Here is a 17,031-nt window from a genome sequence, read left to right on the forward strand (position 1 = left end):
ATTACTTCCGGTTTTATTGTGCTTTTATTTCCTTAATATATTCAAGAGTTAACTCGCTTTTGTCTAAATTAACCTAAATAATTGATTTTACGCTTCTAATTTTAATATTTTATCGATATGCTTTTATAATTCATTTTTTTTCCTTTTAACGTAGAGTTGCTGATTGTTAATTAATTGCTATGCAATTCTTAAATTGATGTTTGATGATGACTTGATTAGGAGTCAGTGGCTTTAAATCCTGCCTTTGTAACCTTTTTCCGTGTGAAAACTCTTATTGGAGATGACCAAAACCAAGGCAACTTCCATCAAATAAAGCTGTTTGGGATTGCTTAGTCAATTGTAGTTGATTATGTGAAAGATAACTTGTTGACTTTTGAGGACTAGGGCTCATATCAAGATCTTCATTAATGATAATCCGATACCAACTACCACGAATGGTGAGATTATACTTTAATTTTGTATGCATTAGTTGTTTTAAGTAAAGATTTGTTGTTTGAGAGTATGAGATATCATAGTTTGTATGCTGATCAAGTTTTTTTAGATGTTTTTGGGCCATGTTTTTGGAGGCTGTAGGCTATGAGGCATGGATACTAGTCCGCTACCTACTACTCTTGTGCTAACAGATAAAGTTCTTGGTGCGATTACTGTCATTGAAGTGGAGTTTGACTTCCATAGAGTTATGGATGTGAGCGGTGCGGTAAGTGTCTTTGATGTTTGTTGTCCTTTGTAATATTAATTAATTGCAATATGTATTAATGGATTTTTGTTACATTAGGTTGCTAGGAATATCTATGATCCCAATCAGGCCATTATTACTGATGTTATATGGTCGCTTAACTGATAAAGCTGATATTGATTTGTTGTGCGGGAATATCTCTCTACAAAGCTGATTACTCCAAATACTGTAGATTATACTATGTGCCCGATTTTTCTGCTTCTTATCGTTTTGTGAGGTTCCATGCTGATATTTTGCAAGATAGGTCTCTTCTTTTCAGCACCATGGCTCTCTCCCGTTTAGGTTGTATCAGTGCAGATGATGCTAGAAACCCGACTGATGATCAATGGATCGAGTTTATTGTGAAGGATGTTCCTTTTGAGGGGCTTAAACTAGTCATAAAGTTCCTCTATGGGGGTGTTGGAACCTCAATTAATTTTCAACAACAAAAAGGATTTGCTCTTGATTGACCAGAAATATCAGATTCGTGAGCTTTCTTGCATTTGCTTGGACTTTTTTCGTTTTGACATGTCCATTCTCAATGCTCTGGAGCGCTTGACATTTGCCTTTGAGGGACGCTTGGAGGAGCTGCAATATATGTGCTTTGAATTTCTCTCGTTGAAGTTTAGGTAAGTGGAAGGTTTGGTCAATACTATTCTGATGCTGGGCCTCTATTGAAGTCAGAATTAAGGAGATATGTCGAAGTGCTGGCGTTATTCCCTGATGACCTGAGTAAGCACGAGTAAGCATATGAAAGTGCTAGAGCTGCAAGTTGGTATCATAAGGTGCTTGAGAATCTTTCCAGTAGTTCTAAGTTTCTAATTTTGTGTTTCATAGCAATTGATAAACTAAATCAACCTATGTAGTTAATACTGATTTCATAAACACGTAGTTGTAGTTGTTATTACTATGTTTGTGTTTATATAAATATGTACAAAGTTTTCTATGTATATCCTTATTCATCTTTGGGGCATGTGAGGGATACTGGTGTTGTTGTGATAAGTTGTCTTGTGGTGTCTATGTTCATCGTTTGGTTAATGAGATGTATAATCGGCAAGAGCTACAAGCCGCTTCCTGCTGTTTAGAGCAGTTGAGAATTATTAACGAAAACCTAGCTATCATGAGAATAGTTTAGAAGGTACATGCAGTTGTTGATTTTATTTATTATGTCTTGATAACTAAATATATTAAATAAAGACAAGCTTATAAAATCGTAGAAACATGTGCTAAAATTAATGTTCAAATTTATATTTGTTTAGCAGCAACTGCTTAGAAACATGTTCCTACGAAGAAACACTTATGATATTAGAATTCATGCCCTATCGTGCATGTTATCGTATTTTTAAATTGATTTACTCTGCAACATCAAATGTTAGTCACAATAAAGGTTTAAGCAAAGCAACGTTAGTCATTTTTAAAGCCGAAGTTAACAAAGGAATTACCATGAAAAAATTAAAACTTCAAGCCCGAAGACGTAGTTATCTTAAAAAGACTTACTTGTCATATAACTATTGTATTAAAAGATATAACCTACTATGGAGACATAGAAGAATGCACATGGGCAAGAAGTTAAGTGATGAGTGAGATAACAAATTAGCTTATTCCTCTCGTATTGTACTCATAAAAGGGACAATGCTTTGTACACACGAGTAGACCAGCAAAATGGTAGGTTAAAAGGTATTAACTTAGGACAGAGAGAATTACAGTTGACACACTTGTTTTTCGCGGATGATGCGGTCTTCTTTCTACAAGACAAAGAGGCTTCAATACAAGTTTTTCGTAATCTACTGGACAACTATTGCAAAGTGTCGGGTCAGATTATAAATGAGGAAAAGTCGGGTATTATCTTTAGTCCGAGCACAAGGCTCATAAAGGCAAGGAGATGTATGAAAATTCTGAAGATAAAAGGAAACAAGGGGCTGGGTAAATATCTGGGTTTACCTACTGAATTTCAAAGATAAAAAAAAAAGAGTTATTCAAGGGTCTTGTTGAACATGTAATGAAGCGGATCTCGTCGTGGAATGGAATCTTTCTGTCCCCGGCTGGAAGGCTTACTCTAATCTCATATGTCTTATCAAATCTCTCCAATTTTTTTCTATCGGTATTTAAAATACCGGTAAGTGTGACAAATAGACTCAACTATCTTTTGTCACATTTTTTGTGGGCGGGGTGTAGAACAGGAAAAACCATCTACTGGTGTAGCCATAAATTCCTTAGTCTCCCGAAAAGTGAGGGTGGACTTGGTATAAGAAATATTGAATGTCTTAACCAGGCCTTGCTGGTAAAACATGCTTGAAGGATTGCCTCTGGACATGACTCGGTTTTCCGGAGGATTTTATTAGGAGGTAATGTCATAGGAGCTGATATGGATATAAAAATTGGAACGAATTGTTCATGAGGAGCTAGAAGTATTCTCTATGGGTTAAATTTGATCCTATAACATGTGGGATGGAAAACATGGACCACATCGGAATTGAATGTCTGGACCAGCAAGTGGGTGGAGGGGGATTACCCCGAGGCAAGTGATGAGATCCTCTCACTCGATTCGGTTCATATTTGAAACCTTAAGGTGGGGGACCTGATAATAATGTGCGAAAGGGAGGAGGGTAGAAGATGGAACGAGGACATGGTCTGATATATGTTTGCTAATGAGACTATGAGTAAAATTCTAGCCATGCCCCATTCTAGATCCTGTGGTCTTGATGAGGTCTACTAGCCACATAGTAGTACGGGCGACTATAATGTGAAGAGTGGATATGGAGTTCTATTCAGAAGGTTTATGGAATTGAAAGGCTCGGAGAAGGATAGAACAAGAGTTGACGTGGAAGGAAAGTCCTTCTGTAAAAGGAAGCTATGGAAATTACCGGGTCCGATGATGTGGAAGATCCTTATCTGGCGAATTGTAACAAATAGTCTACCAGTGGGAAGTAATTTTGAGAGGAGGAAAATTGAAGTGGATACGAGTTGCAAACTCTTTACTAATGAGGAGATGGTTACTGAAACCATGGAACATCTTTTCAGGGCTTGTGAGGTTGCAAAGAGGATATGGGCTTGCACAGAGCTAGGTATTAGGGACTCTCAGGTTAACAATATGGACATTGGAAAGTGGATAATTCATTGGGTTAATTACCTGGGTAAACTTGAGGATGCCAGTGCTCGATTGATAAGATTTGTGGCGACATTATGGTTTCTATGGTATGTACGGAATAAGATAATTTTCAGAGGGGAAAGATTCCACCCAAATCTTTTCTTAAACTTATGGATACAAGTGGTAAGTAATGCTGATAAGGCGGTACTTGGGATAAGAAAAGGTAAGGAGATGACAAGCAGTGCGACTTCAGACATGGAAGATGAAAGAATGCGGTGGCTAAAAGAGAGTAAGCCTTTTTATATGATTGGATCAATGTACAATTGTGAATGTACTAGAGTAATGGTTGATGCAGGATAGAAATCCAGGGATAAAAAGCTGGGATAGGATGGGTTGCTTTCACGGAAATTGGAGTCAAATTCTTTGAAACTAGTAAGGCAATCAAAGCTGAATCTGCAATGTAAGCGGAAGCATTAGGACTTGGATGTGATTTACTGGGCAAGAGATAAAGGCTTGTGGCATTTGGAAGTCTCTTCGGACTGCCTCCCTCTAATTGCATTTTTTGCAGGGATCGAGCGACCTCATCAGTCATCACCTCACTAAGGATATCCTTGAGGACATCATCTCTCTTTGTGCTTTATTCCATTGCGTGTCTTTTAGTTATATTCCTAGGTCGTTTAATAAGTTGGCGCATGGCCTTGCATGTAAGGCTATGATTAGCTAGGAAATCTTTCTTTACAGCTGCCCAAAAAAAAAAAAAAAAAGACAAGCAAAATCCTCCCTTAAATGTTCTCCTGCCATGATAGCTTGACTTCATGTACATTATGAATTACTAATCTTAGTAACAGCTACCAATAATTGTTGCACATAAACCTAAATTTGAAGAAAGTTTAATATGTCCTAAACCTAATTTTTACAAGGGAGAAGATAAATGCCTCTTCGGAAACAGTCTCGTGTTGTTTTATATGGTCTCAGAATCTTTCCTGGACTAGACTAATGTTCTGTGAATGGGGAGGTTAAAGTAACTAAAACAGAAGCTACGGAGTAAGACCCGTGACCTCTGGCCATTGTGCATCCCAATAGTCGAATGATTTCCTTTTATTGCACGAATGATATGATTATATGAAACACGATATTCCTTCTCACATCCCCTTCTCAAAACTAGAGAGGTACACCTTTCGCATGGAACAATACATCACGATAGAAAATATTTAAAAGGAACATAAGTGAGAAAAGGCAGACGGCGTAAGAGCATTTTTCAGAAACCGCCAATTTCAGAAGAAACGTAATGAACAAAGACGAATGTAATTTAGATTCACCGAAAATATCAAACTCCAGCTAAGTGAAGCAGCTGCATGAAGATAGTCCAAAGTGTTGGGAAATTTACGCCAAATTACCCACACGCAACGGAAGCACAATCGACAATATAAAACCAAAAGTAGATAACCGTAAACAACAATAAGACGAGACAGAATATAGGGTAAATACCCAGGGCAAAACCCTCCAAATCCGGAGGTAAAACCCACAGCCAATCGAGCAATCCACTATAAAAATAGTACCAGTACAGTCCGCCGTCCCGAATAATACACCAATTCGGAACCACAAAGATTTAGGAAAAACCAAATATAAACCCTAGAACAATTGACAAATTCCACCAACTGACTAGTGAGACGGTCTAGATTAAACCACCTAAATAATGTGTAAAACCGTATACAAGACCGTATACAAAGAACTATACTGACCTCGATTAACTGAACCCGAGATAAGAATCTCGACCACAAAATCACCTTGCTCCTGCCACCCAACCACACACTAGCCCAAGACAAGCACCGTCTTGTGTCAAACCGTGTGTAAGAAGACCCAAGAAATCAGACCAGATTTTTGTGAGAAGTTGTGGCACCAATTTGAGCGCACGCTCAAATCATCTTGCAAGTTTTTCCTTTTTGTGTTGTGTGCTATACTCTTCGTATATTCTCTGCCAAAAACAAGGGATTTCCCTTTTTTATCAAAACACCAGCCAACATAATTGGCTTCCAAGGTCAAACCGTGGGACCAAGCCCACTAAACAAACACCCTTATTTTTTATTACATAAGACCAAGTTCTAAAGAGAACTTTTGGGCTGGATACATATTGGGTTACGACCCAACAAATCTCCCCCTCCAGCCCAAGGGTAACCGAGGAATCAACCATTGACCTGCCGTACTTACCAGCTGCACACTCGAGTTAGTATCCTCACCCTAACTCACAACCACGGCCAATGCACCGTGTACAGCCGTACCAAGTTAGTAGCATCACTTGAATTTGGAGAGGAGCCTCTCCCCCTCACTCTTACCACCCTTGCCCCCGTCTGCAACCTGGAAACTAACATGTCGACGCCTTTTGTTTTTCCAGCCAACATGTGAGCTCTTCAGACGGTATAACCCACGATGCAACTCCCCCTTCATAAGGACCATTGAACCCTTAGTCACCTTCACCACTCCCCCATGAGCTTTGAACCCATAACCTTGAGAGTCTAATTGACTAAGTGAAATTAGATTCCGTCTCAACTTTGGAGCATAAGCAACCCGATCCAAAGTGTGCACCACCCCATTAGAAGTCTTGAATTTCACCACCCCAATACCCATGACATCCACCGTTGAATTATCCGCCAAACTCAACTTCTTAGTCACACCCAATTGGAGTTCTTCAAAACATTCTTTCCGGAAGCAAACATGATTGACACTACCCGAATCTAAAATCCATTCCTCCTTAGAAGAAGCATCGTGCCCATTTGAGACCGCAAGTAATTCATCACCATCGGTTAAGAAGCAGCTACTACTCCCTTCACTTCCTTCACCGACAACCAAGTTGGTGTCACCCTTGCCTTTCCCGCTTTTATTAGGACAAAACCTCCTAATATGCCCAAGTTCACCACACTTGTAACATTTCACATCCTTGCTTGTAGAAGCATTCCTGGATTGAGACCGGCCATGCTTTGACCCATCACCCCTGTTTAATGATCGACCTCTCCCACCATGAGCAACGACAGTAGTATCTCCACTTTGCCACTTTGCACCTGACCTTGTCCTTCTTCCTCGCATCAAAAGACAATAGAGCCGCTTGCGCTTGATCCATAGTAATGGTATCCTTCCCGCACAAGATAGTATCCACATAATTTTCATATGTATCCGGGAGAGAGTTAAGGAGTAACAATGCTTTGTCTTCCTCCTCCAACTTTACCTCGATTTTGTTCAACTCATCTAAGAGTCCATTAAACATGTTCATATGCCCAATAAGATTTCCATCCTCATCCATCCTCAACCGATACAACCGCCGCTTCAAAAGCAACTTATTGGTCAAGCTTTTAGCCATATACTGACTTTTCCAATTTTTCCCATATCGCCGATGGAGAGTCTTCATCAAGAACGCAATTAATGATCGAATCGAAATACACAACCCGATGGTACTAGCACACTTAGTACACATCTCTTCCGATCATCATCACTCATCTTTTTAGGTTTACCACTAACCCCTTCAAGGCTCTAGCCAAGCCAAGATGAACCAAGAGGTCTTTCATCCTCCTTTGCCAGAGGGTGAAGCTACTTTTTCCGTCAAACTTCGGTACACCAAACTGAGACCCCAAATTTGACGTCATTGTCAATTAAACCGCCACCTGGACCGAGCCCAAGTGGCTCTGATACCACTTGTTGGGAAATTTACGCCAAATTACCCACACGCAACGGAAGCACAATCGACAATATAAAACCAAAAGTAGATAACCGTAAACAACAATAAGACGAGACAGAATATAGGGTAAATACCCAGGGCAAAACCCTCCAAATCCGGAGGTAAAACCCACAGCCAATCGAGCAATCCATTATAAAAATAGTACCAGTACAGTCCGCCGTCCCGAATAATACACCAATTCGGAACCACAAAGATTTAGGAAAAACCAAATCTAAACCCTAGAACAATTGACGAATTCCACCAACTGACTAGTGAGACGGTCTAGATTAAACCACCTAAATAATGTGTAAAACCGTATACAAGACCGTATACAAAGAACTATACTGACCTCGATTAACTGAACCCGAGATAAGAATCTCGACCACAAAATCACCTTGCTCCTGCCACCCAACCACACACTAGCCCAAGACAAGCACCGTCTTGTGTCAAACCGTGTGTAAGAAGACCCAAGAAATCAGACCAGATTTTTGTGAGAAGTTGTGGCACCAATTTGAGCGCACGCTCAAATCATCCTGCAAGTTTTTCCTTTTTGTGTTGTGTGCTATACTCTTCGTATATTCTCTGCCAAAAACAAGGGATTTCCCTTTTTTATCAAAACACCAGCCAACATAATTGGCTTCCAAGGTCAAACCGTGGGACCAAGCCCACTAAACAAACACCCTTATTTTTTATTACATAAGACCAAGTTCTAAAGAGAACTTTTGGGCTGGATACATATTGGGTTACGACCCAACACAAAGCAATGTTTCCGAACTTAAATCATCCGAGCAATAATGTAGCATACTATGGAGGCAGCTGCCAAAAGATGAAATAAATTAAGAGAACCGCACAGACACAATTAAACTATCCATGTGTCTAATAACGAGGCTCCAGCCACGACATGGGAGAGAAACTGTCAGGTGAAAGTCCCTGAAAATCGCGCTCATTGTAACTATCTGCCATTCTGCCATAATTAATATAAACAACCGTGTCTACTGCAACCATACTCTGTAGTGAAAGCATGACAGTAGCAATCATCAGTCAAGTAGATGCAATTAGGTTTGCATCCATGGTAACAAGAAGCGTCAAAATCCCTACATTAGCCTCGTCTTGTGGTACCTCTATAGCTCATGCCTGATTACGCCATATAAACAAGGATTTGTTCCCCAAGTTCTCGACTTCCTCCATGACTGCAAATTCGGGCAATGGGGATAGAACTATTTCCATAACTCGAAATACGCCAGTTAAATAAACATAATTCTAATCAAGATATATATGAGGCAGATGTTTGGGATGGAGCCCCTGTCTAACAACCACCAACAATTTTTTGTCAACTACCAAAATAAGCCCTCCAAAGGTAGCGGTAATTGCTCCCAGGTAAGAGATGACCTATTCCCTTCCATCAGAATTTCTCCTAAATTATTCAAAACAAAACAGCCATCCGGGTAGAAGGTAAGAGACCGAGCATGAGGGCGTTTCAGAATGGTCCAACCCTCATCGCCTGGCCTCCCAAATGTCAGTTTATCATGATGGATAAACATAATAGTATACCTGCAGAGTAAACATAATGATGTCAATCAAAGGATAAGAAGGGATGATGTCAACCAAAGGTTAAGAAGGAGAACCAAGAAGAAAGCTATAGTGTAACTATTTATGCAAGGGCTTGCAGATAACGAACGCAAACCTCTTGGGACCAGCTCATGTATCAAATCCCGGAAGTGGAATATAATTGAGAGTTGAACTGCAGAAGGGATTGTAAAGAGACATAGTCAAACATCCCACTCCCTCGATAGTACGTGGGTGTGTGGCGGGTGTTCAAACCTTCTCTTGCCATGATTTCAGCCCACGTGGCACGTGAAAGGCCTGTCAAATCAGCATAGTGGCAAAAAATTACTGACGTGCTCTAAGAGAACAAAAATTACCGACGTGCTCTAAGAGAACTTTACATAGATGTTCAACTCAAAGAATATACTGTTAAAAAATAGTTTGACTTCATGTACATTATGAATACCTAATCATAGTAACCACCACCAATAATTGTTGCTCATAAACTATGCTAGATAATGTCTTCAGAAGTAATGAGAAAGGTGAGTCTGGAAGAAAATTTTAAATGTCGTAAACCTACTTTTTCTGCCGGAGAAGATAAAATCCTCTTCGGAAACAGCTCCCTTGTTTTATTAGCACAAGGGTAAGACTGCGTACATCCAACACCACCTTACCCTGCAATTAGAGTTCTCGAGGCACTGGGGTAATATTGTTGTTCTAGAAGATGAATTTATGAAGACATTGGGCCTTCCTTCCAAGTTGACTACATAAATACTCAAATAGGGTCTTGTTCTGAACTCTGCAACAAGAAAATAGGGGAGTTAAGAGTTTTATGCTCTCAGAAACTTTCCTGGACTAGAATAATAGTTCTGAAAATGAGGAGATAAAAGTAACTAAAACATGACATTAACTTATTAGAGCCATTATCTCTGCTCACTGAGCATCCTCAACAGAATTGCTAGAATGATACGAAACCCGGTATGGGAAAGTAAGAATAGCAGAGAAAAGATACGAAGAAACCTAGATAACAATCACACGCAACCAATAATCATTTTGGTCTATGTTGATAAATCAAATACAGTTCAGCTCAGATGCAAGTTCGACAAAAAAAAACATACGAAAATTATAAATTCCTAAGCACAAAAGAATGCCTTAAGAATCAATCTCCCTCTGCCTTGAACGATATGGCTGACAAGCTTATGGGACATATCAATTCATTGTCCAGCCTTGAAACTACAGTGTTTCAAGTAATAATGCCTGAATCACTTAACATTTCCGACACCATTTAAAAGCTGATTTGCACATGGGAAGGGATGCTGGGCATATAATCAAAGAAAAATAATAAGAGATGAAATCTGATAATTGACTAACTACATATTCTAGAGAATCGCTTTATAGAACTGAAGTTCTTTACAAAAGATGTGAAGTCGGCACCAAAGCAGTTTTGTTTATGGTTCAAACCATTTAAACGTGCAAAATCTTCCATCAAAAGCATCCACCAACTAGTAATTTCTCCAATTCTTAACTAAGCTACTAAAATGCAAGAAACTTGTTACTTTCCCTTCTTAAAACTAGAGAGGAACACCTTTCGCGTGCAGCAATACATCATTGAAAAATATTTAGAAGGAACACAATTGACAGAAGGCAGTCAATGTAAAGAGCAAGTTCAGAAATTACCAATTGACAGAAGGCAGTCAATGTGAAGTAAGATGCAATAAGGTTTACATCCATAGTAACAAGCAACTTGCATCCACAGTAGTGATCATCAGTGAGACGGTACTTTGACCGTATTTTATTATCATTGTACAATATAATTTTTTGTTGAAATTATAATTTTATAAGAGATTTTTTGATAAGAAATGTAAGTATATGAAAATCATGTAACAAAATTTTATATTTTTTCAGGAACTAAAGGTCAAGTTCAGGAACTACTGCAAAGGATCTGTTCCCCAAGTTCTTGACTTCCACCACTACTGCAATTTCTTGCGTTGGGGACACCAAAGCAGCAGAATACAAAGCCTACACACCTAATGAAGACCGAAGGAAACTCGGGCCAATAGCAAAATAAGTCGAAAAAACAATTCAACCACGTCCACAACCAAAAGAACAATAAAAACCCACTCCAATGAGAATGACTAAACCAGGACACCAGGTCATGCATTCTGAAAAACAAATCAGTCTAAGTGATATAAGGTATTTAAGTCGACGGAAACCTATGATCAATTCCAAAATAAGTTGGTAAAATAACTTAAAACACCGCCAAAACAGTAAAATATCTATTTCTTTCTATCAGTATCAACTTCTCAATCACTGGCATTATAGCCTATTTGAAAAGGAAAGCAGAAAATTGTAAGAGGAATTAGAAGAGAATAAACATATATGAGTATACGACAAATTTTCGTCAGAACAAGAACTTACGTACACACATTCTCCTGTATTACTCTCTCGTTGTTCAAAATCAAACACCCAGAATCCGTCCCAATTCATCCGCAAAAACCAATAAGAAATTAGCACATTTAATTTCTACTGCATATATGATATATGATAAATTGACGATTTGACTTTATCTATTGATAAAAGAAACCATATATTAATCAGAAGTTCAAAGGAAGTAAAAAAAAAAAAAAAAAGCAGAACCAATACAAGAATCAACATAAAAATAGTGAGATCTTAAACTTACCATGAAGCTGTGTTTAATTCTATTTCCGCACACTGTTGCTGTTGAATTCACTTAACTACAGGAAGCACTGAAGATAGCAAACAGTACAGGTATTGCAACTAGTCCACCGCTGGTATCTCTTTTATTCTTCCCTACAATGGCGACCAAGGTTGTCTTTTGACGTTACAAAGATGATATCTCTGAACTAACCCCCAAACTACAGGCAAGAAAGCAATAGAGCAGCATCTTACAAGATCCCCCTGATTTAAATTTTTCCCTTTTATCAGAATATCAACCCTGGAGCAGACCCAGGACATACAGGGCAAATTCTACCAGAAATGATTATAAAATAAATATAAATATAAGCCAATCAGCTGGGATAGACGAGAGTGCATTTGACCATGGAACATTCCGGCATGGCCATCCCACATTTCGGAAAAGATATTCAACAATCAGAAGAAATCCCGAGTAAACTAAAAAGAATTTTGAAGGGACCTGACAGGATTTCTGTTAAGTTGAACTGATAATCAAACCAAGAAGATAAATCAAACCAAATATGTTTACAGGAAACAGTTGCATAAGGTAAGGAAAGAGTGTGATATATTCTCATTGTGCAAGACTAGAAGATCCCTCATGATAGAACATGTGTTGCAGTCTGGTTTATCATAATCACCAGAGTGAGAAAGCAATGAAGTGCAATTGATGTTGACTAAGATAGGTTACCCAACTGAAAGGGACAAAGGGTAATGGTGATGACTAACAAAACTCACGAGATATGGAGTATAACTCAACTAGACTCCATAAACATCCTAGAACATACATAAGTATTCAGGATGCTAACACAAAAACAATTATACGACTGCACACCTATCACCAATTCACCATTATAACCGCTTAGAAAAAAAAAAGGCAAAGCAACAGGTGGGAGGAAACTATGACATGAAATCGGACCACTGTATGCAACAACATTTTCATCCAAATTTTTTAAAAACTATAATTTCTAATGAAAAAGGGGAAGTGATTTTAGTAGATTCTTCATAATCCAAGACATGTATGAAGTACTATATACTCCGTAACTGTTAAAACATTCCATCACCTATAAAGATTCATAACAACGCTATCCAAAACACAATGATAATTCAAATAAAGTATTAAATTTTTTTTTTTTGAAAACTATATTTTTTCACAACTAATAATATCTAATGAAGTATTGTAATAAACAAGGGGAAGTGATTTCAGATCCTTCATATTCCACAAGTTACAGTCATATACTACAGTACATCAATTTTATAACATTCCATCACCTAAAAACATTCAGCCACCTACCTATACAGATCAATAACAACACTAATCCAAAACACAATCAGAGGACAAATTAAGCACTCCAGTCTTTGCATCTGATATAAAATTTTCAGCTAACATTTATAGGGAATTTTTCACAATAGATAGGAAGTATTTTGATAAGCCAACACATAAATCGACTAACTACTTGCATGATAAAAGAGCAAATTGTAAATTTGGGTTGGTTATGAATATTCAAAATCCAAACTCTAGCAAACGAAGTGAAATTGTTTCAACTTGCCGTCCATGTAACTCCTTAAAGAAGGTGCCTCGAATCAGAGAATACACAGATAGTTACAAGAGTCCAAAGGAATGATTATAAACTTAATAGTAATAATTTAGCATACTAGGGAGTCGGGTGCCAAAAGATGCAATAAAAGGAACTACACAGACGCAATTAACTATCGAAGACCCTAACAACGAGGCTCAACCCACAAGAAGGGAGAAAAACTGTCAAGTGAGAGTCCCTGAAAGTCACGCTCAAGGCTACCATCTGCCATATTATAAACGCCCATGTCTGTGTCGCGGCCATACTGAGCAGGTAAAAGTGCGTTTTTCTGACAGTAATGATCATCAGTGAAATAGATGCAATTAGGGTTGCATCCATAGTAACGAGAAGCTTCAAAATCACTATGATTATCCCCTTCTTGTGGGACCTCAATAGCAAATGCCTGATTACCCCCTACAAACAAGGATTTGTTCGCCAAGCTCTTTACTTCCTTCACAAGTGGAATTTCCTGCGGTGGGGAAAAAACTATCTCCATAACTTGAAATGCGGCGGTTAAATAATAATCATAATCAAGAGGTATAACAGGCTGTATTTTGGGATAGACACCCACTCTAACAGCCACCAACAATTTTTCTTCAACTACCACAAAATAGACATTCCAGATGAATTGGCAATCAGCGCTCCTTGGTAAGAGACCACACAGTTGGTTCCAAAACCAATATTTCTCACCAGTGTCATTTTTGCGTTTATGAATTTTGCAAAGGCCTTCGCGTTGATTCAAAGCATAATAGTGACCCTGATAAAAGGTGACATCTAAGAGATCAAGAGTATGTCATGGCCCCACAATGGTCCAACCATTGTCGCCTGGCCTCCAAAATGCTAAGTTTCCATCAACGGTCCAATCATGACAGCATAACTGCAGAGTAAATGATACAAAATAAAGTTGCTGGTGCACGTTTCTTGCTACAAAAACGAGATCTCGAGATCTCAATTATCTAGTGTTATTTTATTATGCAATTAGTTGTTATTTCCTTCCTTAATTTATGTTAGGTTATTTAGCAAATAATATATTTAGAAGATAGTTTGTGTAACCTGAAAGATAGCTTTTTCGAGTCCTATAAAGATCGAATAGCTGCCAATGTATTAGTCACATTATGAATATTGAAGTTTGAAATAAACAAGAACCGTTGCAAGCTTTTGATCGTTAGAGATCAATTTGTAATACAAAATTCGAGATGTACTTCAAATTGGCGTTTAAGGATTGGGCTCTAATCTCATCGTTATTAGCACCGGGTTCCAAGTAGAACTACAGACTAAATATCCTTTTAATTCGTTAATTTCTGTTAGGTTGTCACGCTTATCACTTGAGAAGTTTCAAGTTACTTAAAGTTCACTACTAGCTTCCGCTTTCGTATCAGTAAACATAATAATGTCCATCAAAGATTAAGAAGAGAAACCAAGAAAGAAGCTAGGGGTACCTTATTGTGCAAGGGCTTGCAGATGACGCAAATCTCTGCGGAAATGTATCAGATTGCGGAAGTTGGATATAATTGTGAGTTGAACTGCAGAAGGGATTGTAAAGAGACATTGTACAACATCCGACTCCCTTGCTAGTGACTAAAAGCCAGCCATGTGAAGAATGTAAAGAACGATTATTAAAATTGTCAAGCAGATGCTGTGGAGGGAAGGAAATGGGCAATCCATGGACCTTTTGAAAAGACAAACTGTAGAAGAATAAACGCATATTTGAACAGCTTGCTGCTGCACCATCATCAGCCACGGAACTTGAGGAGCGCAGCAGGCGACACGATGACCGCCAAGGAATTTGCAGCGTGATGAGCTTAAGACAGAATTCCAACGAGTACAGACATGGTGCAAAACCATAAAATCCTCAAAATTCGACAACAGTTCTGCGATTTCAAGCAAAGGGCCATTTGGGAGCTCTTCCCAACAACAGCAACTCACAACTGCTCTCTTCTTGGCTACTTTATCGTACAAGTCCATAGCTATACCAGAAGATATAAATAAAGTCATTCAAAAGGGAACTATCAGAAAACCCAATCAAAACAAATAATACGGAGTAATATACTAGATTTTCCGTCTGTCGGTCATTTGTTTACCTTTTATTATCGGTGTCTAAAGGTAAAGAAATGACACAGACGGACTGTCCTAAATTAAATGGGGTTGCTTTAAGGGTACCATTGAGCATAACTACTAAATAAATATTTACAAGTTTGCAACTTTGATTGAAAATTAAGGAACTACTCGTACAATTTACAATTTTACAATTTTACAACTTTAATTGAAGGTAAATAAATACACGAAAGTAGTAATTAAACCCTTAAGAGGCGATAGTAACTTGATTGATTGATTGATCGAGAGAAGGGAAAGACGATTTCAGGGATACATGAGTTACGGAGTAATGTGCAATTGCGTTTTTTTTTTTTGGGTAAAAAAGCTTAAATTAATTTGGTAAATCAGGGGGCGTTTGTTTCGTGCATAAGTATGGGTTTTGAATCAGGAATCATACCTGGGCGGTATGGAGTTGGAACTTGATTCCTCATACCATGCGTTTGTTTCAATTCTGAGCGGTAGTATGGGTTTGGAGTTCAATTAAAAATTAAAATCAGTAAAATAAAATATTTTAAATCAAAAATTTTAGTACTATAAAATAATGAATATAAAAATTTAGTCATTAAGGGAAAATCGGTGGGGTTTACCTTGGGAATTGTTTTGTTAATGTTGTAATTTAGGAACTTGGTTGATTGATGACCCTTGTCCACCAATGGAAATTGGTTAGGTCCTAGGTTGACCACCCATCTACATCCTTGGCCTATTTGGGTTGAACCCCGGAGGGAGAGCCTAAAGAGGGTGCCTTTGGGAACCAGTTTGACCTTCACCTTTGGAAAAAGGGATGGGAAGGCCGGGAATTTATCGTATGCTTAGTGACTCCTAGCATTAATCGACTACCTTGGGGATGGCGCACGTTCCTAGGGACTTAGAGTATTGTATAGGATAGTCCGAGTCATGAGGCCGGAGGGAGTTGAGTCGGTAGGTCTAGTGTCCTATTGTGAGCCCGGGAGGGAGTCAATAGGCGAATTAGAGGCGTTTTCCCCCGCCTTGTATTCCCAAGATGACTAATTGCCGGAATTAGCATGATAATCACAAATGTTTGTAGCCTAATCGTGCCCTAGTCTTTTCATATCTTGGTAAAACATTATTCCAATTAGCTTCCTCTTTTAATTTAGTTGTTGCTTAACTAGTGTAGCTCCCGTGCTATAGCACGATTTTTCTAGATGGAAATGTAAAAAAAATTAACAATTAAACTATTGGTATTTTTCTATTTTCAATTATACAGCATATATTTATGGCTACTTTTATTGTGTACAAAATCAGAATATCATTAAAATGAATTAGGGGAGTAGTAATTAGAGAAATATACTAAGTAGTGTAAGTAGTAGTTAGTGACGTAGGCGGTAAACTTAGGCGGAAAAAGTTTGAGATTTGTTATTTTTTTTAGTAAAAAGGGGATGCCAAGTGATTCTCTAAAATAAAAATTATTGCATTATTGAAAAAATTTAACAACTTTTATTTTATAATTTAATACTAACTTTATTTAATTTTAATGAAAAAAATAATAATTATGCATTTAATAAAAAGATTAGAGTTACAATTATTAAAACATATTTATTGAAAAGATAATTTTATGATACTTATTTCCTAATTTAGGTAGATGCTTTTTGGAGGG

General features: G+C 38.0%; 2 long non-coding RNA genes across 2 annotated transcripts; both read right to left on the minus strand.

Annotated features, from left to right (window-relative positions):
- Positions 1 to 7,774: 7,774 nt before the first annotated feature.
- Positions 7,775 to 12,254, minus strand: LOC141645981 (uncharacterized). Its single transcript, XR_012545249.1, has 4 exons — positions 11,735 to 12,254; positions 9,635 to 9,853; positions 9,194 to 9,372; positions 7,775 to 9,060 (listed from the first exon to the last, which is right to left on the minus strand). It is a non-coding gene; the product is annotated as an uncharacterized LOC141645981 (long non-coding RNA).
- Positions 12,255 to 13,067: 813 nt separating this feature from the next.
- On the minus strand, positions 13,068 to 15,727 carry LOC141645982 (uncharacterized). The gene is made up of 3 exons (XR_012545250.1): positions 15,643 to 15,727; positions 14,762 to 15,289; positions 13,068 to 14,199 (listed from the first exon to the last, which is right to left on the minus strand). It is a non-coding gene; the product is annotated as an uncharacterized LOC141645982 (long non-coding RNA).
- Positions 15,728 to 17,031: the final 1,304 nt, after the last annotated feature.

This window comes from Silene latifolia, chromosome 3, assembly GCF_048544455.1.
Source record: "Silene latifolia isolate original U9 population chromosome 3, ASM4854445v1, whole genome shotgun sequence".
Taxonomy (NCBI): domain Eukaryota; kingdom Viridiplantae; phylum Streptophyta; class Magnoliopsida; order Caryophyllales; family Caryophyllaceae; genus Silene; species Silene latifolia.